Source organism: Lepidochelys kempii, chromosome 4 (assembly GCF_965140285.1).
Source record: "Lepidochelys kempii isolate rLepKem1 chromosome 4, rLepKem1.hap1, whole genome shotgun sequence".
NCBI classification, from domain to species: domain Eukaryota; kingdom Metazoa; phylum Chordata; order Testudines; family Cheloniidae; genus Lepidochelys; species Lepidochelys kempii.
The window spans coordinates 35,329,327-35,355,396 of NC_136383.1; the positions used below are offsets into that span (position 1 = coordinate 35,329,327).

At 42.3% G+C, this 26,070-nt stretch overlaps 1 protein-coding gene across 2 annotated transcripts in view; it reads left to right on the forward strand.

The window, feature by feature from the left end:
- The first annotated feature begins 2,630 nt into the window (after positions 1 to 2,630).
- UGT8 (UDP glycosyltransferase 8) overlaps positions 2,631 to 26,070 on the forward strand; it is a 71,647-nt gene continuing 48,207 nt past the window's right edge. The window contains exon 1 of one of the 2 annotated variants that reach the window (XM_073340974.1): positions 2,631 to 3,219. The gene's annotated coding sequence lies outside the window, so the exon portion shown is untranslated. Of the gene's footprint in view, positions 3,220 to 17,723; positions 17,810 to 26,070 lie in introns of those variants that run through there. The other variant, XM_073340975.1, reaches the window with a different exon arrangement.

Here is a 26,070-nt window from a genome sequence, read left to right on the forward strand (position 1 = left end):
AAAAAATTAATATTTTTAAAATCTTGTAATTTTAAAACATTTTGGGTTATGATTTTTATGAGGTTTGCTACAAAAATAGTTTTGAAACAGCATAAACATTTTCAAATGCTGTTGCTGTCTCTGCACTTGCTAATCTAAAACAAATCAAAAAGTATTCACTGCAGATGATTGAGAAGATGTGAGGAACTCTTTACAAAAGGAATGACTAAGTATTTATTTAGACTTTTACTGCTCTACAATTAATGAGCTCCATCCAAAGCTATGGATGTCCCTGAAAATCATTTAGAATACACAAAAATAAAACACATGCTGACAGTTACCCAATATCAAATAACCAGTTAGCAATAGTGTGACGGGTTGGACCCCCTGTCCGGGATGCCATCTGATGTATTGGGATTTCACTGAGCCTGCCTGCTCCACTAGCCTGGGCTCCCTCTCCCTGTTTTGCTGAATTAGGCTATCTAGCCTCTGGCAAAACACACACACAGGTAGGGACGCACCAGCTGTAGAATCACACAGAATCTTCAAACAGCTTTCTATGAGAAGACTCAGCTAGGAAATCACCCAGCACTCAAGTGCAGCTCCCCTCTGGAAAGTACACCTAAAATAGTATTGTCTTGCGCTCTAGAGAAATCTATACAATGTAAGCTCATAAATTCACCCCCTCCCGCAATGCAGAGGAAGATATACAGATTTTAAATGATTATATTTTAAAGTGATTATAAAGGATAGCAAACAGAACAAAGCAGATTACCAAGCAAATAAAACAAAACATGCATACTAAGCTTAAGATCTTAAAGAGACTGGTTTCAAGAAATAATATCTCACCCTAAATATTGTTTTAGGCAAGTTGCAGAGTTCCTGTAGTTTAGAATTCCACTTATTTATCTTTACAGACTAGACTTCTGTCTTAGCCTCAGTTCAGCCCTTGCCTTTCCCACTGCTCAGTTCCTTTGTCTCTTTAGGTACTTTCTTCTTGGGCAGGAAGACAATGGAGAAGAGACCTGTTTGCCTTTCTCCCCAGCCTGAAATAGAATTTATATAAGGTGCAAACCTTTTGTTTCCTAGTCTTGACCTCCCCCACCCCTTTTAGTGGAAAATTACTAAAAGTCCAAGATGGTGTTTAGTACCAGGTGACCTAGTAGTGTCACAGCTACATCCCAGGACGTCTCTCTGGAAGGAGAGAGATTAGTATCTTCAAAGTCTTATTGTTTCTTCCTAATGGCCCATCAAGGCTGATGGCCTGTTGTCTGGTGGGTGTCTCCCAAACACACTCACAGTTTTAATTGTTACATAGTCAATATTCCTAATTTTATATACAGAAACAATACATGTATACACATTGGATAATCACATTCATGCATCCGATGAAGCGAGCTGTAGCTCACGAAAGCTTATGCTCAAATAAATTTGTTAGTCTCTAAGGCGCCACAAGTACTCCTTTTTTTTTTTTTGCAAATTCAGACTAACACGGCTGCTACTCTGAAACCATTCAGTAAACTATAACCTTTCTGATGATACCTTACAAGACCCATACTGCATAAAGTATATCTCAGTTATGCCATATCCATATCATATCTATCCTTCCCATTAGGATAGTTTGGTGTTTCGCCTTTAATATTGTCTCTTTGAGAAACTGCCAACTATCCTGAACTCCTTTTTCCCTTTGATTTTCTTCCCATGGTACCATACCGTACCAGTTCTCTTAGTTTTTTAAAGTCCATTATCCTTATTCTGCTGCGCTCACTTCTTCCTTAGTTAAAGTCCCTCATTACTACCAGGTTTTGTGTTTTGGATATTTCTGTTATTTTTTTCTGGAAATGTCTCATCCACCTCATTATCCTTATCTTGAAAATATCCACAGCTAAATCAGATGTATAAAAATTGAGTCTAATAAATGCTTCAGGACATAAGCCACCCACTAACTCAAGATGCTCTCAAGAAACTTCCTCTACATCCATTCTTCCATGATTGTTCACTATAGGGTTTCTTGCATCTTCTTCTGCAGAATCTGATACTAGCCAAGACAAGTACTGGACTAGATGGACTACTGTTCTGATTCAGAATAGTAATTCCTCTGTTCCTATCTACATTCCTAACTTTTAAAAAATCTTACATGTATAACCATCAGGAGTTTGGAGCACAATGCAACCAGCACAACAGGGACATGAAACACCATGGTCCAGCAGCCAATTGGTTCTGTATCCTAGAATTCAGATAATTCTGGTGCACTAGGACTTGGAATTTTGAGGTGTGGGAGCTGAGGAGGGGAGGATTCAAAAATTGTCTGGCTCCATCAGGATGGAGGTGAAGGAGCCCTGTTTTTTCAGCACTGCTGCACCAGGGGGAATGGGGGGGGGTCTAGGTTTTTTTGATACACTAATTGGTTAGGCTTGTTCATTTAAGAAGTGGAATTTTGGGGACTGGACTTTATCCTAGAGTAGCAACAGAAAGTCCAGCAGCAATTCTACTCTCCCTTTCAAATCTTGTTTTCCTAACATAGAAGTTTCCTCCATGTACCTGATACCTACCTCTTTTCTCTCCAGAGGGCTGCTGGGGGAACGGGACAGGCTGATTGGAGAGCAGGAGAGACGGTCCCGCCTGCTGGAGGCGGAGATAAGGGGCTGCCCCGTTGAGAGATCCCTGCTGTAGTGGGAGTCTGGGCAGTGTATGGAACTAGAAGGCGCTTGATTTGGAGAGCAGATCTCAGAGTGGGGGGGAGGGTAAAACATACTCGATTTGGCTGACAGACCGACCTGGAAGCTGCATCAGCACCGTGGAGAGTGTGGACATAGGCTCTGGACATATGTGAATATCAGTCCATGTGCACAGCGTGTGTTAGGGTGTCTGGGGCACAGCGCTGAAGGGAGAGGCGTGGAGGAGGTAGAAGGACGTGATGAGGCGTTGAGGGGTGGCTGAGTTTGTGTCCCCTTGCCGATCCCCAGATTTCAGAGACAGCAGAGTCCCGCAGGAGACTGAGAGGAGGCGGGCAGCCGGGCTCTGCCTGTCCTGGCGAGCAGCAACGGGCTTTTGCAAGAAGTCCCCCATTTGTATCAGACACGGAAGTGGCCTGGGAAGAGTCACACAACCTACCTCCCCGAGCCCGTTGTTTCTCCGTGTGACAACAGCGGCCAGTGAAACCTGGGCAGCAGGGAACAAAGCCCCGCTGTCTCCCGCCCAGTCCAGCGGCAGCGGCCAGAGGAACAGTCCTGAAGCAAGGTGAGGGACGGAGAGGCAGGGCTGCAAAAAGACCTGGATTATGCTGGACATCCATTCGGAGGGGAGGGGTTTGCGGGGTGTCAGCGGGGCATGGTGGGCTGGAGAGGAGCAGAAGGGGGGATACGGGAGGGAATAGGGGGTGGGGTTGGGACGTGCCGGGAATGGCTCGGACGGGGTGTGGGTGGGCCTGAGGGACAGGTACGAGGTGGGGAAGGGGTAGACCAGGGGAGCTTCTTCTGATGCTTCTCCACAGCCCGCACAACTTCGCTCCAAAGTCCAGCCCTAGCAATGGAGCAGGGGTGTCCTCCGTGCGTAAGTGCGCGCCGGTGTTGCGCTCGGCCTTGCAGCCGCGGCCGGTCACCAAGGTGCGGCGATTTACTGCAGGTTCAGCGCCGGGTATTGGTCCCGAAGCGGGCTGGGGAGGGGGGGGGGGGAGGCTCTTATCCCTCCTTGTGGAAGTGTGACCACCCTCAGGGATCATATGCTACCGGAGGGGGGCCAGGGGCACGGGAAGAAGGTGACTGGGCTGGGGCCAGTGCCCAAGTGGCCCATTGGCGCTGGCAGGCAGAGGAGAGGGGCACAGTGGCTGGGGGAGGCATGCAAGTCTGAAATGGGGATTGTCCTGCTGCTGGGTGACTTGTCTCAGCAGAATAAGCAGGATGGGGGTAGGAAGGAAATTGAAACTGACTTTATTGGCACCAGTGGAATCCCCACTGGAGGACAGGGGGCTGCACTGGGTGTCTGCCCTGGACTCTTCTGTAGATGGACTAGATGCTGGTGGATGCATCTGTGCTGGTCTGGAGGAACCCTCGGCAGTGTTAATACAAAGGCAGGTGCCCGCTTGCTCCATTTCTCAGCCAAGGGTGGCTAGGCCTGGAGAGCTTGGGGAATAAATCCCGGGCTAGAAGTAGCTGAGGGGAAAGAAAGTTTTTGGGTCTGTCCCTGACTATCCCTGTTCTATGGCTGCCTTCATCCTAGCTTTACTCACTAAGGAACAATGTGCATTAGATGAGATTGTGCAGTAGGTCTAGGTTTATAGGCGCTTCAGTTTTATATGATAAAATGTCCCTGAATGAGACAATCATGCTCGGTTGGAATTTTAAATTAACATTTGCAGGGGTGGTTTGGCCAGTTGCTTTGACAGTACTAAATATTCCAGCTTGATTACATAAAATTAGGCAGCTAAATCCTTGTTTGGGGGCCTACCACAAATATTTAAATGCCTAAACAGATTTAGGTGCCTTTAAGTACTTACAGTTGAACATTTGGCCCTCAGAGAACATCTCCTATGTGTGCTGCACTTTCACTGAATGATAAATTCAATTTAATCAAAAATGCCTTGCTATGTAATAGAGATGGAAATGGCTTGTCTCGTTTTTGTAAAGTCCAGCCACATGGAAGGTGGAAGGTTGGTTTTGTATGAGAGTCTCCAGTTTTGAGAGCTCATTCTTGATATTCTCCTGTCTCCTGTACAGGATGCTGATCAGGTGGTTCCTCAGTTTCTTTGAGAGTGTGTGGCACAGTCTCTCACCATAGTCAGAGTAGTATGTCGATTGCAATGGATTTTTTACCTTCAGTCCATTTGGTATGATGTCCATCTGTTTGCACTTGGAGAGGAAGATGATGTCTGTCTGTATCCGTGCGAGGCCACTGTGCGAAGCTTGCACAGGCCACTCCAGCAGGCTGTAGCCAGGAGTTTGGAATTGGGACTGAAATGGCAGTAAAATATTGGGTGGTCATCGCCAATCTGCTTCAGAAATTATTCAAGGACCTCAGGGATTTGTGCAGTTCTTGCTTCTGGGATGTCCTGTTCGCCTCTGGAATCTCTTTGTACAGATTTGAAAGTAGCTATACTCGAAGAGAAAAACTTCAGAAACAGACTTCAAAGAGAAACAGCAGAACTAAAATTCATTTGCAAATTTAACACCATTAATTTGGGCTTGAATAGGGACTGGGAGTGGCTGGCTCATTACAAAAGCAGCTTTGCCTCTCCTGGAATTGACACCTCCTCATTTATTATTGGGAGTGGACTACATCCACCCTGATCGAATTGGCCCTGTTAGCACTGGTTCTCCACTTGTGAGGTAACTCCCTTCTCCTCATGTGTCAGTATATTTATGGCTGCATCTGTAATTTTCACTCCATGCATCTGAAGAAGTGGGGTTTTTACCCACAAAAGCTTATGCTCAAATAAATCTGTTATTCTTTAAGGTGCCACCGGACTCCTTGTTGTTTTTGTGGATACAGACTAACACGGCTACCCCCTGATACTTGAGTGCGTCATTAGTTTTCAGAAAAGACATCACTCTGTATACCCATATAATACGGTAATATTATATATGATCAGTTGATTCAATTGCTTATCACCTGAGGTTCAACTTCCTGTATTTATAGACTGGTAAACCTTTGAAAGGGATTCTTTTGAAAAGTAAACCCAGACCAAGCTTCTCTCTGCTGCTGGGTGTAACCTTGCTGTTTCTTCCCCGCACCTGTTAGCTTGATAGCTTTATTTATCTCTCTGGCATGCCAATATGCCTTCATTGTCTTTACCTGATGACAAAGCTGGTCCAGACAAGCCACCTATCTCTGCTTCCAGTCCATCCATTTCCTAGATATGTCCCTGTTGAAGAGTGGCACATGCCCTCTCATGGCTGGGCATGTGAGCAGATGTTTTCTTATCTAGTAGCATATGCTGAGGGCTCCTCCAGCAGTCTCTCTTCTCATGGTTCAGACAAGTCCCTTGAAAGTCTCTCCCCTACTGAGGTATCAGTGTCTCAAACAGACAGCAACCTACATGACTCTAGTCACTAATATGATGCCTTCTGCCCCTCCAGGGCTCCTTTTCTGGCAGAATTGTGGCCCAAGGGCTTTCCCTGGAAGTTTTTTAATGAGTTTCAAAAGTGAAACTGGAACTACTACAAAAACAACTTTGTTCTCCTTCCTCAGGCTTAAACCTTTAATCTATCCAGGGCCCTCCATTTCTGTAGTCTTCTACAGGGTTAACTTGTTGGAGTCTTGCCTCTACTCTATCTATTCTAAGGCTGTTGGTTGGCTTTTTCTCAGGGCTACTCCAGGAGTTTCCTTCACTTCTGCTGAACTATCTTATCAGGGCCCATCCCAAGATGTAAACTCCCTCCTAAAGCTCCTCTTCAGTTGATAGCCTGACTGGGCTTCTTTCCATGAGGCCCAGGTCCTGGCCTTTTATCAGGCTCATCCCTGGAGCATGTTCCACCCCAGTAGCTTCTTTGTATGTCTCTGGCTTCCCATTGCTATACTCTGAGTACAATTAGTGAGTTCTTCCTTCTTTCTGCAGCTCCCTTCTACTTTGGGCTTCCTCTCTTTACAGGAACCACTCAGCTGCTTCCCCAGCGGACTCCTCTTTAATTAGGCCTTCCCCACCTTCCAGGTCCAGTCAGGTTTATTAATGGACCTCCGGCCCACGCTAACCTTTTCACCACCAGTGCAGGGTAAACACACCAGGACAGTCCCCTTCTGTGCTCCTCATATCATTCCCATTTTCCCACTTGTTTCTCTTGAATTCACTTCCCATCCACACAAGCATACCACGCATAGTCCCCACTGTGGACCTGGAGCACTGGGAGGGTAGACGGTTCTGATACGGCCATTTGGTTACCATGTGATCCCCATTTTCTCTTCTTTCCTCTTATGAATTCACTTACCCTCTTAGTCTCTTGTCATTGTTAAAAGGAAAGGGGGAAGCCAGCATGAGGGAAAATTCTTCCTGTACCAGAGAAGAAATGATCAGGAGACTCCCTGATGGGATATCTTCTCTCTCAGCATGTGCGGCTGTTCATCTGTCTACTGTTGGGAAGGCATGGCACCCACCCACTTCAGATTCTCCTGCCTGATGAGGCCTCATTTAAATCGGCCATGGTGGAGAGAGAAGGAACTCTGGAGAAGCACAGTACCCTCACCCTCGAAGAAAAAAGAAGAAAAGATGGGGGCTGAGGCAGTGGTGAGCTGGAGCCGGTGCGAACCAGTTATTAAATGTTGAAGCCGGTTTAGAACCGGTTGTTAAAGGGGTGGGCAAACTCCGGCCCACGGGCCACATTCGGCCTGCCTGAGCTCTCGACTGGGGAGGCTGATGTGCAATCTGTATTTCAGAAGGGTACTGTTGGGGCTCCTACTTTATATGTCATTCTGATGTGGGAGCTGAGTCTCCTGGACCAAGTGCCCATGGGGTTTACAGTTGCTTAGTCTAGAATGGGTGAGCAGTAATTAGTAATATTACTGTGGCACCCAGTAATTGTCTATACTAATTGTATAGGCCAACTATGAACATGAGTTCAATACTAAAATTTGCAAGACAAGGACCCAGGTTCAAAATGACATGTTAACAACAAAAGTCTTCAATTTTTTGAAAACAATATGCTTCTGTGCTCACTAATTTTTTCCAGAACCCAATTGTCCTTTCAGAAAAGAAATATTTCAAAAGTCACACAGCCTTAGTCAGCACTGCATCAATATAGATGTCTCTAAAGTCTGCTCTCTTGTCATGAAAACCTACTCAAGCTTGATATTTCTATATTACTGTTTGCACATTCATGTTAATTATTATAAACCATAACATGTTATATATTTCAGATAACAAGTACTAACTTTTAGGTACTTCATGCCCATTCGTTTTCATATTTAAAAAATAAGTATTTTTAAATATGGAAGGCTTAGTTGAAAAATAATGGACATAGTGTACCTTAAAGTTAGTACTTGTTATATGAAATATATAAAACACTGAGAAGCAATATTTAAAAAGGCAGGAAAGCAAGTTTATTCTGAGAAAGGGGCAGTTTCAAATCCAAGCTCTGATAATCTGAAGTAAAACTGATGGGAGTCATTCTAATTACTTTTACTTTGTCATAGGAAAGTGAGAAGGAGTATGGTACTAAACTAGTTCTGCTGATTTTTATCCTTCATGCTAAGAAAAATACCTTTAAGGGTATAAATTCTAAAACAAAGACAAATCAAGTATGACCAAGCTATAAGAGACATCATTTTGAAATGACCTACAGGATCAGTGATTTAAGGGTTGTGTAAACCAATGCATTTCAAAAATGGTCTTCTGGAAAAAAGTAACCTACGCAGCATATCTTAAGAAATAAAGTTACTTTAATTGATCTGAATTGAACAAGCTTGCCAGCAAGCGTAATTAAAACATGTATTTTAATATAGTTTTATTTCCACTGCACTATTTGACATACTTGATATATCTTACTTTGCAATTTTAATAATATGATTTATTACAGTTGGTCACTTGTAGGATGAAGCAGAACAAAAGAATTCTTTATTGCCCTTTTAATCCTTCTAGATGCTTGGCTGTCATACGATGGCGTGGCGTGAAATGGGGATAGCTTGTACAATGCTGGAGCTAGCTATATTAGAAGCAAAATATCAGGGCATCACTCTTCCCCCAAATTAAACCCCAGTCTGAGTAAAATAAAATTATTATTGTTTTTTACCAAAACATTGCTTTTTCAAACTCTGACACTGATCCTTTTGGTCAGATTCTGCACTATGGCCTGTAGAATCCTACTGAAGTATCCAGGAGCACATAGCCTGCATTCTTTTCAGCCCTCTCAAAGACATAATCAAGCCTTTTAAAATACATCCACTGTTCATCATACTGCACTGTAACTTCTCTCCTCTGCCACTCCCCACAGAGCAGTGCTGCCGTGGAAAGACCTATCATTGAAGGAAATGTTTTAAATGAACTGCATCTTTTGATACTTAAGAAAAAGTTCCTTGTTTTATACTGTCTTCTTATGCTAGTCTACAGGCATGAGACATGTTTCCTCCCTCCCTCCAGAGGGAGACAAAACACTGAGGCTTCAATATGGTATCATCTTCATTACATGTGCCACTTTGGTTGTCAGCCTCCGGCGGATGAAGGTCCGTTTAATGCCTGTGACCCTTGGGAGCTGAGGTAGGCCTTGTACCCTCTAAGGCTCTGGGGTTTGCCATCTACCCTTGGATGTCCCTATGCTCCCCTTGCGCCTACAGCACAGGCTGCTGGTTCTTTACTTCGCTCCGTGTTTCTGCCTGCGTGGGCCAGGAGTGACAGGGAGTGAGCTGGTTCTGTGTACCCCCCCCGCCCCTGCCCCCCGGCCCCCGCCCACACCCCCACGCCAGGAGTGGCTCAGAGATCTTTGGCGAGAAGTCTCTTCTCTCACCGTCTCCTGATACGGTACCGAGCGCAATACACTCTCTCTCTCTCCCTGCAGGTAAAAGGCTTTCCTCTCGTCCCCCTCACTTACTCTCATTCCTCCACTTTACCCTGGTGTCTGATAAGCAAATGGTGGTTAATGGTGACTGACTTGTGTGCTCTGTTCGGTTGTTAAATTATATTGGTTGTATTTTTGGTGGAAGTGCAGTATAGCAATGGGAGCAGGGCCACTATTCTCAAGTGTTTGTTATTAAACACGGATAGTGCTGTAGACTATGTGCCTATCCATATTTTATATCTTTTTTTCCCCCTTGTGTTTGATAGGACAAGATTATAGCTTGGGGTTACTTTTGTGCAAGATGGCTGAGCAGTGTGAGAAATGTAGCCGGTAGCTTTGTCAAGAAGCTTCCCCAGAAGGGGAATGGGCACTGCCAAGATATAACATAAGAGTGTGTGATATCCTCCATTCCCTACATGATTTTTATGACTCCACAGTACATTGAAGTAAGAATTGTTCAGTTTGCAAACATTCTCATGTTTTATATGGTGAAGACTCCAATATGTTACAACACCTTATATCAAGATTTCCTATCTCAGTTACCAAACTATGTAGCAAAACTTAACAGGAGTCTCTCCCTTCTCTGCGATACCACATCTGCACATTGTTGGTGTGATTACAGTTGAATTCTTCAGTTATTTTGAATCATTCTGAGTAACTTTTGCTGGCAGGCTCTGTGAGAATGCAGCTTTCCTGTCAATATTTCATTTAGGTTGTACACCTTTGCTTGAATCCCTATTTTGACCCAACCTCTTAGACTGTACCTTGATACTTAACGGTGTTTAAATTTAGTAAAAGAAAGTCCAATTTAAACGGAAGATAAGTTGTATTTGTTTGGTAGTAGTGAAGCTTCACAAGAAAAATATTTTGAATGAAGGTGAATATGTTTTGGCATTATTAAGACATTGGACACCTGATGTTATAATAAACTCATTAGCCTGAACCCCTGAACCTGTGATCCTCAGTTTCATAAATCTTCCATTGACTTGATTATTAGTTTTACCGTGTGTGTACAGATCCACTGAAACTATAGCAGAACACACCTTTAATCTTTTTGATAGCAGTAGTAGCCCACTTAGGCTGTTCCAACATTGTCTTCAGTCCCTATAATTCTAGAGCATGAAGTCTCATTTTAAGCATCTGTTTCGGAGAGTCATTGGTGTAATGATAGCAGAAATTATGTATCTCAATTACTATTAAACATTTATATATTAGGACTATCTCATGCTTCAGAAAATTTTGATTCTAAAGTATGTTTAAGAACTTTTCTTAAAACAGTGTTTTAGATAATACCAGCACTTTTGGATGCAGTTATCCAAGAGGGTTGCATGTTACAAGTAAGCCTGACAGTTTTGGAAGAGAAAGATAAATTTGTTCTCTAAGAAGAGTAATGTCACCACTGGCATGCCCCATCATGGCTGGACATGTTTTAACAGGCTCTCCTTGACTACAGCACCCTGTTGCAGCTGCTCTAGTCCTTCAGTGATCTGCTTCATCTCATGACTTGGCCCTCCAGCCAATCCACTTTTTACCCATTGCAAGATAATAGAGTCCAATGCCATTGCATCAGGTCTTCAGCCACAGCTCTAAGCCCCAACATCTTTACACTCATGCATCTCAGGGTTTTCTAGTGTCCTTATCCCTATCTGTGTGTGCGGGGGGTGGAAAAGGGGGGGCCTCACGCCATCTTCTCACAAGGCTGATAGAGAAACCTAGGTTTTCCCACTATATTGTATCCCAGCCTAAGGACCCTTTGGTAGGCAAGTAAGGTCTATCTACTCAGACCTGCTCCCTGTCACTTATACCTGTTATCAGGCATCCCCCACAGCCTCTCTATATTCACCCCTCTGTCAGGGGTGGGATTCGTGTTTCTCCCTTGGACTCCCTCAACAAATCCCAAACCCAAAATACAAACAAATGAACTCTGCCCTCCTTGAGGTTGACCTTTCATCTCTGTTAAGTGTTCCCTGTTCTGTTCCAGGTCTCTGTCTCTTTAGAAGTCCAGATTCTTTCCTTTTACCTAGGCTCCCATTCTCAAGGGACTACAGAGTTTCTTCCTATTGTCCATTTATTCTGTGCTTCGTCTCTTTATTCTACCCACACACCTCCTTACCCAGCTGGGACTCCTCTTTATTTGGCTCTGGCCCACCTCCCAGGTGCAATCAGGTGCCTGAATTGACTCTCCAGTTCCAGTTAACCTTTTAATTACCTATGAATGCCACATACTCCATTACAGCCCCTTTTAAGAAAGGTGCATTTAATACTGATTCTTCTTCATTATTTTCTTCTTGAATGTAAAAGGTTGTTTAATCTACCTCTAAATTTGTACTAGATGAAGTCAGGTAAAATCGGTTATATAAACAACTGTCTACCCCCCAAAACTGCCATAAATTGTCCTGCAGGCATCTCAAATCCTTATACAAAATCAACTGACTCCCTTAGTAAACCCCCTTGGCAGTCAGAACAAACCACTCAGTGCTTTGACTGAAGCCATCAGATCTGTTCTCCACTTCCCACCCAGCAGATGTAATATTTTTTATATCATGCTCTCAAATGCAGTATGCTGCTTCCATGGATGGATTTGGGGTGCAGCTGTTATTATTAAAAATGAGACGAATAAAGAGTAAATGCAATATTCTGTCTTCAGCTGTACGTGCAGGGCTCCCATTGACTTCATAAAAGGCTCATTCAGTGACTTGAATAGGAACCCATAGCTGCAGTCAAGGCCAAAGTTTGTACCTATTCATTTTCGTACCTAAAAAATTACAAGACGGAATAATACACTGTTTCAATAATCCCAAACAAGATACATGAAATGAAAACCTTAATATAAATCCAGATGTCTGCTGTAGTTGCTTTAGGATCTTCCTCCCCCACACTGGACAGTGTATTATTTCTACACACCGAGGTTTTGTGGGTCTGTAGACCTTTGGTACCGTCATCCCTGTTAGAACTTCACTGGCTGCTGTAGAATGACACCAGGCATGAGTGTGACCCATTTTCTTTACACTTCTGTAGCAAGTTTGTTTCTTACCCCAAACTGCGGATTTAAAACTTTCTCTTTAAAGCCTACTCTCAGTGATTCTGACTGAATTTAGTGCTCACAAAAAATACTGGAGTGACTAAAGTGATTTACCTATAGAACATGTAGAACACAGACAACATCATTACAGGCATAGGTTCCAAACCTGCAGATGGTAGCTTGCAGGTGCAGCAGTCCAGCTGCACTTATTCAGTTGCAATATCAGAACCTTCCCAGGCCTTTCCTCATATCTGACCTGGTGGGACCACCTGTAATGGCAGGACAGTACGTCATTCTCCCTGTTCATTCAGTCATTTTCCTTTCTTCTAAGACTGGTGATATATGGTCTAATTAATGCTAATTTGGTGGCTTTGTGGCATTGCCTTGTAACACTCCCAATATGAATGCTGCATGACTGACATTGAAACTAACCCTCCCACCCAAACATACTTTACAATTCTTTGATTTTTTTTCAAAGGTATTTTGTTTGGAATCAAAATGGAGAGTAAGTCTTTTCTTTCTTTTCCGTTCATTTCCCCCTTTTTGATGTCCTCTGCATGAGGTATATGACTTGTAACCTTTTGAATTGTCACCTGCTTTCTGTTTGACTGCTGCACCTAACCTTTGGGTTGGAATGTAGGCATATGATTCCCTTAAGTGCCTCTATAAAGCTATTCTACCAGTAACATAGCAGAGAATTAAGCGTGTGTCAGAATCATTGTCCAATAAAATATACACCATACAAACTCTTTAGATCAGATTCAAGCCAGGCTATAAGTGGGTGCACTTCTGCTGAAGTCAGTGGAATTGGGCCAAGTCTAAACTTGGCTCCTCACCCACAATTCTAAGGTATTTGAGGTACGATAAAATGACTGGCATCCTGCCCTTACTTCAGTTCAGCAGTTTTAACTACAGTAATGACCTTCATTAGTGACCTTCAAGTTGTTTCTGATGTTTAAAAATATGAAAAGAAAACACATTTTTAAAACATGTAAGTCCATAAAGACCTGACCTGTATTTCCTTAATAAAGTGGTGCTTAATGAGAGTTTAGCCTAATTTGCTTTATTCAGCCAAAATTCCTCTTGACCTCTCTGAGAGTTTGACCAGAGTAGAGAGAGTACAGTATTGGGCCTTTGACAAAACTTGTGATATTGAAATCCATTTCAGCTTTTTAATCTTTTTTTTGTTCTACTGCTCTGTTTAAAACTGATTTCTGTTTTCACCTCCCTGTTTCTCTGTCATTTATGAATTCATTGATAGGTCCTACCTCTGTTTTGTTTCCATTTCTTTTTCTGTGAGTCTTTTTCAAATATAAACTCTAGCAGTATAAATATTTTTAGTAGTAGTCACAATAACGAGAATAATACCTAGCTCTTATATAGCACTTTTCATCAGTAGATCTCACAGTGCTTTACAAAAGAGGTCAATAGCATTATCATCAACATTATTAGCAACTTTCTGAACATTTTACCTATGATCTGTTTTACAGAGTGATGTGTATATCCTCTAGTACAGGGGTCGGCAACCTATGGCATGCGTGCCAAAGATGGCACGCGAGCCCATTTTTAATGGCACGCTGCTGCCTGCTGGGGCAGCAGCAGCGTGCCATTAAAAATCCTGTCCTGCCCATCCTGGCCCGGCCCAGCCTGCTCTTCTCTGCCCCCCGCCCCACCTGCGGGGACAGGGGGCAGAAGTTTGGTCCTGCTGGCTCCCCTGCCACTTCCTGCAGTGTCCTGGGTTCCTGCCCCTCCTCCTCCTCTCCGTCCCTCCCTGCTGGCCGATCAGCTGATGGCCCTTGCCAAGGGGTGCGGGAGGAGCCGGGTCAGCGTGCTCGCTGCTCTCGGCGGAGGCAGAGAAGAAGCAGGGGCAGGGCCTTGGAGGGGGGTGGTGGAAGCGGGGCATAACCCCTCCAGCCCCCTGCCGTGAGCACCCCACGACCGCAGCCAACACCCCCAGCCCTCTGCCCTGACCCCCCCTCACACACACCCAGCCCTCTGCCCTGAGCCCTGCAGTCCCGCACACCCCCCAGGCCCCTGCCCTGAGCCCTGTAGCCCCCTCACACACACCCAGCCCCCGCCCTGACTCTTGCACCGCCCCCCCACACCCCATGCACCCTCCACATCCCCACCCCCACACTGAGCACCAAACGGGAGCGCCTGCACCCCCCACCCCACATTCCCACCTGCACCCCTCCCACCAAATGGGAGCTGCCCAGCTAAGCTCTCCACACCCAAACCTCCTGCCCCAACCCTGAGCCCCCTCCCTCATTCTAGCTCCTGGCCACCCTACACCCCAATCCCCAGCCTGCTCCTTCATCCCCAGCCCTGTGCTCAGTGCACTCCCACCCTCAGCTCAGTGCAGAGAGGAAGAGAATGGGCCAGAACCAATGAGAAGGTAGGTACCCACTGTATGTGGGCAGGGCTGGGACCCCAGACCGGCAGGGGGCTGAGCGGGTCCAGCAGTCGGGATCCCGGCTGGCAGGAGCCGGAGGATGGAACCTCTGAGTGGCAGCGGCCTGAGCCGCTCAGCCCACTGCCGGTCTGGGGTCCCGGCTGCCGGCCCCACACAGCCTGCTGCCGGTCTGGGCTGAGCAGGCTGGTGGCATAAGATCAACATTTTAATTTAATTTTAAATGAAGCTTCTTAAACATTTTGAAAACCTTGTTTATTTTACAGTACAACAATAGTTTAGTTATATAATATATAGACTTTTATAGAGAGAGAGACCTTCTAAAAAACATTAAAATGTATTACCGGCACGTGAAACCTTAAATTAAAGTGAATAAATGAAGACTCGGCACACCACTTCTGAAAGGTTGCCAACCCCTGCTCTAGTATATAGTACTTCCCTAAGCAGCATTTGCGGTCACTGGCCATAGAAAGTGTGTCTACCAGCAGGGATGACATTGTACTGCTTACAGTTTTGTTTTTTGTAGCATGAAGGGTGACCTCTGATGGCAGCACTAGCAGACATATTTACTGATGTTGATTCTGATTGTGTGTGCCCATTGGGTAATACAAAACAGTCTGATCTGCAGTACTCCAGCCCTGGGCCAGTCTTAAGCAAATGTTATAACACACACCAAATGATATGATGAAGATCCACTCTCCATGTTTGGAAATTACAGATTTACAGTCTTGTAATGATATGTATATATGTGGCTGAGAAAAACATAAGTCTAATAAACACATTAATGATTTCCCCAGTTGCCCATCAATACTATTTCCCCCTTCTGATCTGCTGCAAATCAGGGAATATAATTTGATTTCATTCCAATTTAATATTTTAAATAAAAAATACCCAAAAGATTTTAACAGCTCCACAAACACAATTTATATTTCTCGTTCTGAAGTTTTGATTTTATTTAGGCGATTATAGGGTAATGAGAAAAAACAACATTGCGGGTGGGTGGAAAGATTCAAATAGTTAATCTCAGTGGCTGTAATTTGCAACCTACCTAAATCTCAATTTTTTCTGTTTTGTAATTGAATAGTATCTTGTGATACATGTCCAGTAGCTTTAAGAAGAGCCTAATAAATTCATTGTTAATTAGGATTTGAATCCAGATCTCTAGAGGTGAAAATCTAGTTTATTAATCTGCTGCTTTGCTGAGCTCCCTTATGTGCTCTGGTATTTGTTAAGTTGTAGCAAGTAACTCAATATCTCTTTGTAGGTTGACAAGACATCTCTGGCTAGAAAGATCGCTCTTTTGCTGCCATTGCATCCCTACTGCTTAATATGAAGGGCACCTTTTTATCCATGGTTTCACTTCTTACTGACTAGATTTAAGAAATAAACAAAAAAATTAATGTGTTTGAAGAGTGAATATGCGTGGATAGAAGGTAATAGTATTAATATTAACAATGCTTTCCCTGGTTTGCCTGCTGGTAATATTTACAAGTAGGCCACTTTTAGTTCATGAAAGACACTTCTTTTTTTGCCCTATCGATTTCTCTGGGGGGTTTTACCTGAAGTGTAAGAACAGGATCTAAAGTCCAGATTTTGCAAGATGGTCTACAGAGCTGGACCTCTGTGATATGTAAAGCCGCACTGATTTCAGTGGGGCTCTATACAGGTGAAAGGGGCCTGTGTGGATCAAGCTGTAAGTCTGGAGGTTGAGTTTGATTTCAAGTGGATTGAAGAACAGTGAAATTGTTATTGCAATTCTAGCTCTTGCTTTATCAGTTTGGGGAGGGGGAGAGGTGTGGAGTAATGTTTTTGTTTGTTTGTTTGTTTTTTATAATTTCAAAAAGTCATTGTTTTTAGCATGTTGTTATAAAGGAAATGTATTCAGAAATCCAGGAATTCTTCTGGTCTACAGAAAAAATGTGTTCATCTACAGGTCATCTATGCTTGTGCTTAGTTTGCTTTAGCAGATCATTAAGATCTTCACATTTTCTTCCATTTAAAAGTCCGCATGTAGTTCATTTACTTTATGTGCAGTTGTTAGAACGGGTTTAATGTTTAACCTTTTGATTTTTGCAATATTTAACTTTCTCTTTCCGCACCCCCTTATGCAAGCCACTTAATTATAAGTACTACTCCAAGTTTAAAAAAACCTATTGGTTTCTTGCTTCCTTTTGGCTGCGGGCAGTAAGCGTTTAAATTCAATGCTAGGTTTCTGAATAACTTTAATTTAAAAAAAACCTATCAATCTTCTGGTTTACAGGGATATTGACAATCTGTTTAGGCTCACAAATTTTCCTTATTTTATTGAAGGGAAATTCTCGACAAAATCTTGGAAAGAAATCTTTTATTTTAAATAATTATAAAAATTAATTTGAAGAAAAATGTGTGTGCTTTCATGGAGTCTTTTAATTAAGAGCAGAAATATCGGTGACTTGTTTGCGGTTTTTTGTTTTGCCTATTTTCTGCTGTATTCAGCAACCTGGCATAACAGCCTGTTGACATTTAGATCAAATCTGCTTTGTTGATTAGATAAATTATCTTTTGAGAAAGAGGCATAGGCTGATGGCCTGAGGATGATAGGGTTGCCAGGCATCTGGTTTTTGACTGGAATGCCTGGTCGAAAAGGAATCCTGGTAGTTCCAGTCACCACAGCTAACCGAGCCACTAAAAATCTGATTGGCTACAGTGGCTGGTATCGTGTGGCTCCTGGAAGTGACCAGCCTGTCCCTCCAGCTCCTAGGTGCTGGTCAGCCCACAGCACAGGCACCACACTGAACGCCAGCTCTACAGCTCGCATTGGCTGGGAACCGGAGCCAATGGGAGCTGTGGGAGTGGCACCTGTGGATGGGGACAGCTTGCGGAGCCCCCTGCGCCTAGGAAATAGAGGGAAATGCCATCCACTTCCGGGAGCCACCTGAGGTAAGTGCCGACTGGAGCCCGCACCCCAACCCCGCACTCTAAACCCCTCTGCCCAAGCCAAGAGCCACCTCCTGCACCCCAAACCCCTCATTCCTGGCCCTACCCCAGAGCTCACACTCCAGCTGGAGCCCTCATACCCCCGCACCCCACCCGCTTGCCCCAGCCCAGAGCCACACTCCAAACTCCTTGGCCCGACCCCCCCCAGTCCAGAGCCCCCTCCTGCACCCCAAACCAGTCATCCCCACCCCAGAGCCTGCACCCTCAGCTGGAACCCTCACCCCCTACTGCACCTCAACCCCCTGCTCCAGCCCGGTGAAAATGAGTGAGTGAGCGAAGGTAGGGAGAGAGCGTGCGTCGGAGGGAGGGGAAATGGAGTGAGTGGGGGTGGGGCCTCAGAGAACGGGCAGGGAAAGAGTGTTTGGTTTTCTGAAATCAGAAAGTTGGCAACCCTAGAGTTGGCGCTAGAAGCTCCTAGATTCTGTTTCTAATTCTACTACTGACTAGCTAACTTTGAACATGTCCTGATGGAACCTCTGCAGCAAACACAACTACGATTAGCCTTTGGGCTACTGTAAGTTACATCAGAGGATAGAATTCTGCCTTCATGTACACCTGTGGAAACCCAGTGTCTATCCTTAGGTCCTGGCCCTGGCAGATACCGAACATCTCCTGTTAGGTGCTGAAACCCCTCAAAGACTCCCATCAAAGTCAACGAGTATTGAGGGCTCTGTGGAACTTGCTGGAAATGCCCAGCATGTTCCAAAACTGGTTTCTCACGGAACACTAATGATACAAGTAGCTTGAAGAGAAGCAGCATGATCTAATGGATTAAGCATGGGACAAAAAGCTGGGTTTAACTCAGTCTTATCAATGGTTTGTTTTGTTGCCTTAAATAAATCACTTAACCCCCTCTGTCTCAATTTCTCCCATCTGTAAAATGGGAATAATAATATTTAATAGTGATGTTGTGAGGATTGATTAGTATGCAAACTGCTAAGTGTTATTACATGTCTTGGGGCAGCTCCTTAGCTGTGCCAGAGTGTAATCCTTTCAAGTCCCCTAATCCTGAGCTGGCTATGGACTGAAATGGCCTCTACTGTAATTTAGGGAAGCCAAGAGCTGATATTAGTAGTGTTTGCTGTAACAGTCTTCTTGGGACATCTATGCTCTCAGAGGATCAGGCAGAACCCTTTGTGATCTGACATGGTTCTGGTACACTCTGTGCTCTGTGCTACCTGATAATTCCCCTCTGTTGGGGGAAATCATCACCAACCTCAGTAAGGCATCTCTCTGAGATCAAGACTATAGCCCTTTATGTATAATATTAATGTTTCTGTTAGGGATTATGTATGTATTGTTGTTAGCATACAAAACTCATCAATTGCAACGGGAGTTTTTGTAATACATTTTGAAACATTGTATAGGTGCTGAAAAGAAGCATTACACTAATAGTAAAAGTATTGTGTTTCTTCTGCATTTGTATTGACTGGATTATGGTTTCAAAGGAGGAATATCATGTCATTGCTGCAATATTAATGTGTATTGCTCAAAAATGTGAATGAGCAACCTGTGGACATTTATTACGTTTTATTTTATTTTTCATTGATTCTTTTTATGCTGCAAAAGAAATATAACACTATTTGTAGTAAACAAAACATTATAAGAATTAAGGTACTCTACACTGCATATATTAATACTGCAGTTTAATTGAGGAGTTCTGGTGACATTGTGTTACCATAACCCTCAGATGGAATTACAGCCTTAATTTATGTAGCTTTTGGGGGTAAAGTAATACAATGAAAAATATTCCCTTTGGCTACGTAGTATACTTACCTCTTCACTGAGATTAGAGGGGATCTCTTTAGAACACTCCTACCTTGTACCAGCCCTTCAGCTTTTGTTACATTTCTTTTGTATTGATGTTAAGAATGTAAATACCGTTTATTTCTCAACAAGAATAGTATGCTGTCATGTATTATGTGTAATATCATATTTGTTAACCGAGGTTGTAATTTATTACTATAAGAATGTTTATAGCCTGAGGAGATGTAGTTGCTAAATGTTTATAATAATTTTATTAGATGCAGTTCAGTTAATCACTGATTTTATTATTGGCTATTTTATGGAAGAATTGATTAACAGATTTCTAGATTCCAAGACCAGAAGGGACCATTGTGATCATCTAGTCTGACCTCCTGTATATCACAGGCCACAGAACTTCCCCTCCCACCCAAAATTCCTAGAGCAGATATTTTTAGAAAAAAACATCCAATCTTGATTTTAAAATCATCAGTGATGGAGAATCCACCATGACCCTTGGTAAATTGTTCCAAGGGTTAATTATTCTCACCGTTAAAATTTTTAGCCCTATTTCCTATCTGAATTTGTCTGTGTTCAACTTCCAGCCCTAGCATCATGTTAAACCTTTCTCTGCTAGACTGAAGACTCTATTATTAAATATTTGTACTTACAGACTGTAATCAAGTTACCCCTTAATCTTCTCTTTGTTAAACTATATAGATTGATCTCCTTGAGTCCATCCCTATAAGACAGGTGTTCTAATCCTTTATTCATTCTTGTGGCCCTTCTCTGAATCCGCTCTAATTTATCAGCATCCTTTTTGAATTGTGGACAACAGACCTGGACACAGTGCAATTGCAAGACCAGGGTAGGCACATGTACCCATTCCTAAACTACATCTTTGTCCTGGATTGCACCTGAGCAGCCACAAAAGTTTTGACATATCTGTCTGTTCACACTGCAATTACATAGGTTTATCATCAGCACTGACAAACACAACCTCTCTTATACAGTCATATGCTGATCTTGCAGTTAACAGAGGACACAGTAACCCTGTCAGCAGAGTGATTTTTTGAGATTCAGTCAGTGATCTCCCAAGTGATATCCAGTACCTTCTGCAGACCTTGGTATTATTTTTAGTCAAGATTGGGGCTCCAGAGAAAGTGAAATAATTCATAGTGTGATAAGCAGAGAAACTGAGGTTGAAAGAAGAGATTCCTCTACCTGTAGCCCAAAATATTGCAGATTTATTCACAAGCAGAATTTGTGTGCAGCTGTTTATAGAAGATCAGCTAATGATATGTTTAACAACTCAGTTTGTGCAGGCAAATTCACATTTGCAAGCATATGTAAAGGTGCTGTATGTCAGCTTTTAACAAAAACAAATAGTTTCTTTCAGTTTATGTATATTATTCATTTTGAAAAATGTTATCTGTTTATCTCCAGAGGAACAAAAAGGCAATGTGCATGACATTTGAATTAGATTGACTTTGACTCACCTTTGTGTGTGTAGCTTATTTAGTTAGTTTTATTGTGTTTGCATAAAATTGGAAGAAAAAGCTGAAATATAAGACAACATCCAAAAACATTTTAAAATACCTGAATTGTTCTTCTTTTCAGCACCAGCAGTCATAATACTTGTGTGTAAATAGCTGCTGGTATATCTGATTTCAAAGTCATACTCTGAAGTATTTTTAAAGTTTTTAAATAAAATACTTACATTGTTTAGAAGCTTGCAAATATAACTGTAGTCTTTGCTGATTTTGATGTGTATAGTGGGATTTAAAGGTACTCTCTGAGACCAAAGGAAGCTAATGGAGCTTTTTCAAAACATGGATTAAAAATGATCCAGTTTAAATGGATTTTAAAAAGTTTGCCTGGACATTATGGATTTGGGCAGATCTAGTTTCAAATTTTGTTTTAAAAATTGTTCTTGACTATAGACATGGGGCGAGCTAACTAGCTGGTGTAACTTGGTGTAGTTCTATAAAGTCAGTGAAATTACACCAATGTACACCAGCTGATCAAAAGGCAAACTGTATTTAATACGGGTTAGCAGGAACTGTTGACAAATCTTTTTGTAAAGTGGTTCCACTAATTCAGTTTAAAACCCAGTGCAGATGGAACTTTCACTTTTTCCATGAAGCATAAAACTACATCTAAACAATTTTTTGCAGAATTCAGTCATTTATTCACTTTGTTGCTTCTATACCAGAACCAATGATATTTTAAACAGTGCTGGGAATAGGTTTTTCTAGTAAATTTCTATTTGTTGTTCTAGCTGGAAGGTGGTGTAGCAGCAATGTGCAAAATGTTCTAGACCTCATAGTACATAAACAGAGTTTAAAATTTCTAGATGACAGATTGGTGGACAGTTCAAATCAAATGGGAACATTTTAAAAAGAGCTCAAACTTAAGGCATAAAACTGACAATCGTCTGTGTATCACTGTCTTCCTGGGAAGCAGAGAGCAGGTCTCAGTATTTATTTAATCTGTGGAGCCAAGGTCCCATAGGAAGGAAGAATGCTAACAAGCTGCTTGTTATGGTTTATATTACTAGATGGTGTGGAAAGTGTATTTGTTTCTTCAAGCTAAAAGCAAACAAGAGGAAAAGATAAGTGCCTTAAATTTCCATTCTAGAAGCAGTTACTGCAATTTACTCACTTTTTTTTACATTTGTTTCTGTAATTGAATATTAGAAAAAAATTCTTGTGTTTTTTGCTGGTGATAAATATTGTGCGAGGCTCTTTTCCTCTCAAGGAAAACCTAAATCAATGGCAGATGCATCCATGAGGTAATATTGGACACAAAGGCTACATGGGTAGCAGTACAAAGCTTAGATTCCACCTAAATCTTCAAGGCAGTGTTTAAATCGGAATTAAGTAGTGCATAGGCCTTGTGCTAGTCTTCTGACTTTGTTGGAAGTTACTTGGTGCTCACAACTTTTGAAAATCAGGCCACTTATTTAGGTGTGAGAAGGGACAACTGGGGTACCTTTCTTGATGCACAACATCATATTTTAGTGACCCAAAGGTATTTGAGGACCTGTATAACATTAAAAAACAAATTAGCCTAATTTAAGGGAATTATAAGAACATAAGAATGGCCCTACTGGGTCAGACGAAAGGTCCATCTAGCCCCGTATCCTGTCTTCTGACAATGGCCAATGCCAGGTGCCCCAGAGGAAATGAACAGAACAGGTAATCATCAAGTGATACATCTGTCACCTATTCCCAGCTTCTGGCAAACAGAGGCTAGGGACACCATCCCTGCCCATCTTGGCTAATAGCCATTGATGGACCTATCCTCCATGAACTTATGTAGTTCTTTTTTGAAGCCTGTTATTGTCTTTCCCTTCACAATATCCTTTGGCAAGGAGTTCCACAGGTTGACTGTGTGTTGTGTGAAAAAATACTTCCTTTTGTTTGTTTTAAACCTGCTGCCTATTAATTTCATATGGTGACCCCTAGTTCTTGTGTTATGAGAAGGAGTAAATAACACTTCCTTATTTATTTTCGCCACACCACTCATAATTTTATAGACCTCTATCATATCCCCCCTTCGGTTTCTCTTTTCCAAGTTGAAAACTCCCAGTCTTATTAATCTCTGTTTATGACAGCCATTCCATACCCTTAATCATTGTGTTGCCCTTTTCTGAACCTTTTCCAATTCCAATATATCTTTTCTGAGATGGGGTAACCACATCTGCATGCAGTATTCAAGATGTGGGCAGACCGTGGATTTATATAGAGGCAATATGATATTTTCTGTCTTATTATCTATCCCTTTCTTCATGATTCCCGACATTCTGTTCGCTTTTTTGGCCGCCACTGCACATTGAGTGGATGTTTTCAGAGAACTACTCACAATGACTCCAAGATCTCTTTTTTGAGTAGTAACTGCCAATTTAGATCTCATCATTTTATATGTATAGTTGGGATTATGTTTTCCAATGTGCATTACTTTGCTTTTATCAACATTGAATTTCATCTGCCATTTTGTTGCCCAGTCACCAAGTTTTGTGAGATCCTTTTTGTAGTTCTTCACAGTTTGCTTGGGTCTTAACTATCTTGAATAGTTGTGTATCATCTGCAAATTTTGCCACCTCACTGTTAACCCCTTTTCCAGATCATTTATGAATATGTTGAATAGGACTGGTCCGAGTACAGACCTCTGCGGGACACCAGTATTTATCTCTCTCCATTCTGAAAACTGACCATTTATTCCTACCCTTTGTTTCTTATCTTTTAACCAGTTACCAATCCATAAGAGGACCTTCCGTCTTATCCCATGACAGCTTACTTTGCTTAAGAGCTTTTGTGACGGACCATGTCAAAGGCTTTCTGAACATCTAAGTACACTATATCCACTGGATCCCACTTGTTCACATGCTTGTTGACCCCCTCAAAGAATTCTAGTAGATTGATGAGGCATGATTTCCCTTTAGAGAAACCATGTTGATCCTTCCCCAACAAAGTACGGTCATCTGTGTGTCTAACAATTTTGTTGTTTACTGTCATTTCAAGCAGTTTACCTGGTACTGAAGTCAGGCTTATTGGCCCGTAATTGCTGAGATCATCTCTAGAGCAGTTTTAAAACTTGGCGTCACATTAGCTGTCCTCCAGTCATTTGGTACAAAAGCTAATTTAAATGATAGGTTACAGACTACAGTTGTTAGTTCTTCAATTTCACATTTGAGTTTCTTCAGAACTCTAGGTGAATAACATCTGGTCCTGGTGACTTATTACTGTTTAGTTTATCAATTTGTTCCAAAACCTCCTCTAATGACACTCAATCTGGGACAGTTCTTCCGATTTGTCACCTAAAAAGAATGGCTCAGGTTTGGGAATCTCCCTTACATCCTCAGACGTGAAGACCGATGCAAAGAATTCATTTAGTTTCTCTACAATGGCCTTATGGTCCTTGAGTGCGCATTTGGCATCTCGATCGTCCAGTGAGTAATATTACTCACTGTTAAGCATTCAAAAGCCTTCTGCTAATAGAGGATCAAATGAGTGGAGTGGCACTCTCTCTGTCCTTCCCCATTTGTGACACCTTCTCTCTCCAGGACCGGATTAACTTTTTGTGGGCCCGGCGCCAAACATATTTGTGGGAATTAAGGGGCCAGGGGCAAGAGCAAAGTGGGAAGGGTGGATTTGATTTAAATCATGATTTAAATCACCAGTCAGGAAGACTCGATTTAATCATGGCTTTCTACATAAAAGTGCATTCTTGTTGGTTGTTATAACCTTAATACATATTCTTCACAACTCAGAGATGATGTAGGTTTCATTTTTAGAATGTACACACACTATATATTTAAACAGTGATTTATTTGGAAAACTTCTCAGATGAGTTTGTTTGGTTATTTCATTTACCAAAGGTAATTAAAGCAGATATTTATGAAGTTATGGGGAGGTGAACTATTCAACTATTCAACTATCCAATTCAACAGGTTAATCATTAATATTTGGAGAATTTTTGTGCCATGCTGTATTAGGAGGAGAACATCACCAAACAGACATTTAAATTGTTTTATTTAACTAAAACAACAACATTAAGTATTCTGGATTTTTTTCTTCAACAGCAAACATATAATATTTTAACAAAAAAGCCTATGTGAAAAGCTTCTCACATTTATCTCCAGACTTCTTCTCCTTGTCCAGATCTATTCCACCCCCAAAATCTTCTATTCATTGAATTTTTTGAAACTTTTCACTTTTAGAGAGAGGTAAGGGATTGACAAATTTGCAGAGGGACAATAGAGTTGAGGTCTGTTATTTCTCACCTCTATATATTATTTATTTATGTTAAAACATTTTTGCTGTTAACAAGCATGTTACCTCTGGAGACACAAATCCACAGTGTCAGAACTATAAAATGAAGCATCTCTGATGGTATCTTCTGGACTGAGCACTGAGTCCCATTGGGTAGATAGAAAGATTAACCTAAATAATCTACACAGAAGCCTGTGGAACCCCATAAAATTGGGTCCCTAATCCATGAACTATTAGAACTCATTTACAAAACTTTTCTTAAACATTACATGAATATATTGTCTCATTCTATAGAATTAGAATTTATAATCCCTATTGCATGATGAGATATAATGTATCTTAATTAAAACTATCTTTAGATAGGTTTTTTCCCCTCAAAAAGCATTTTATAAAAAAAAATCTGATTTTTTTTTAAATCCCTGATTTTTATCCACCCTGACAGTGGGGCATGGTGGGGGGGAAGGATTGGTCCCCAGCTGGAGCGAGGCTGGGGTCAGGGGCAAGATGAGCACAGTGGGGCATCGGGGGAGGATTAGTCCCTGCTGACTGGAGCAAGGCAGGGGCTGGGGGCAAAAGCACAGCGGGCCGGGAGCTAGGGTTGGTCCCTGGAGCAGGGAGGGGCTGGGGCTAAACTGCAAGCACAGCAGGGCTGGGGAGGGGGTAAATAAGATCCCCCCCCAAGCC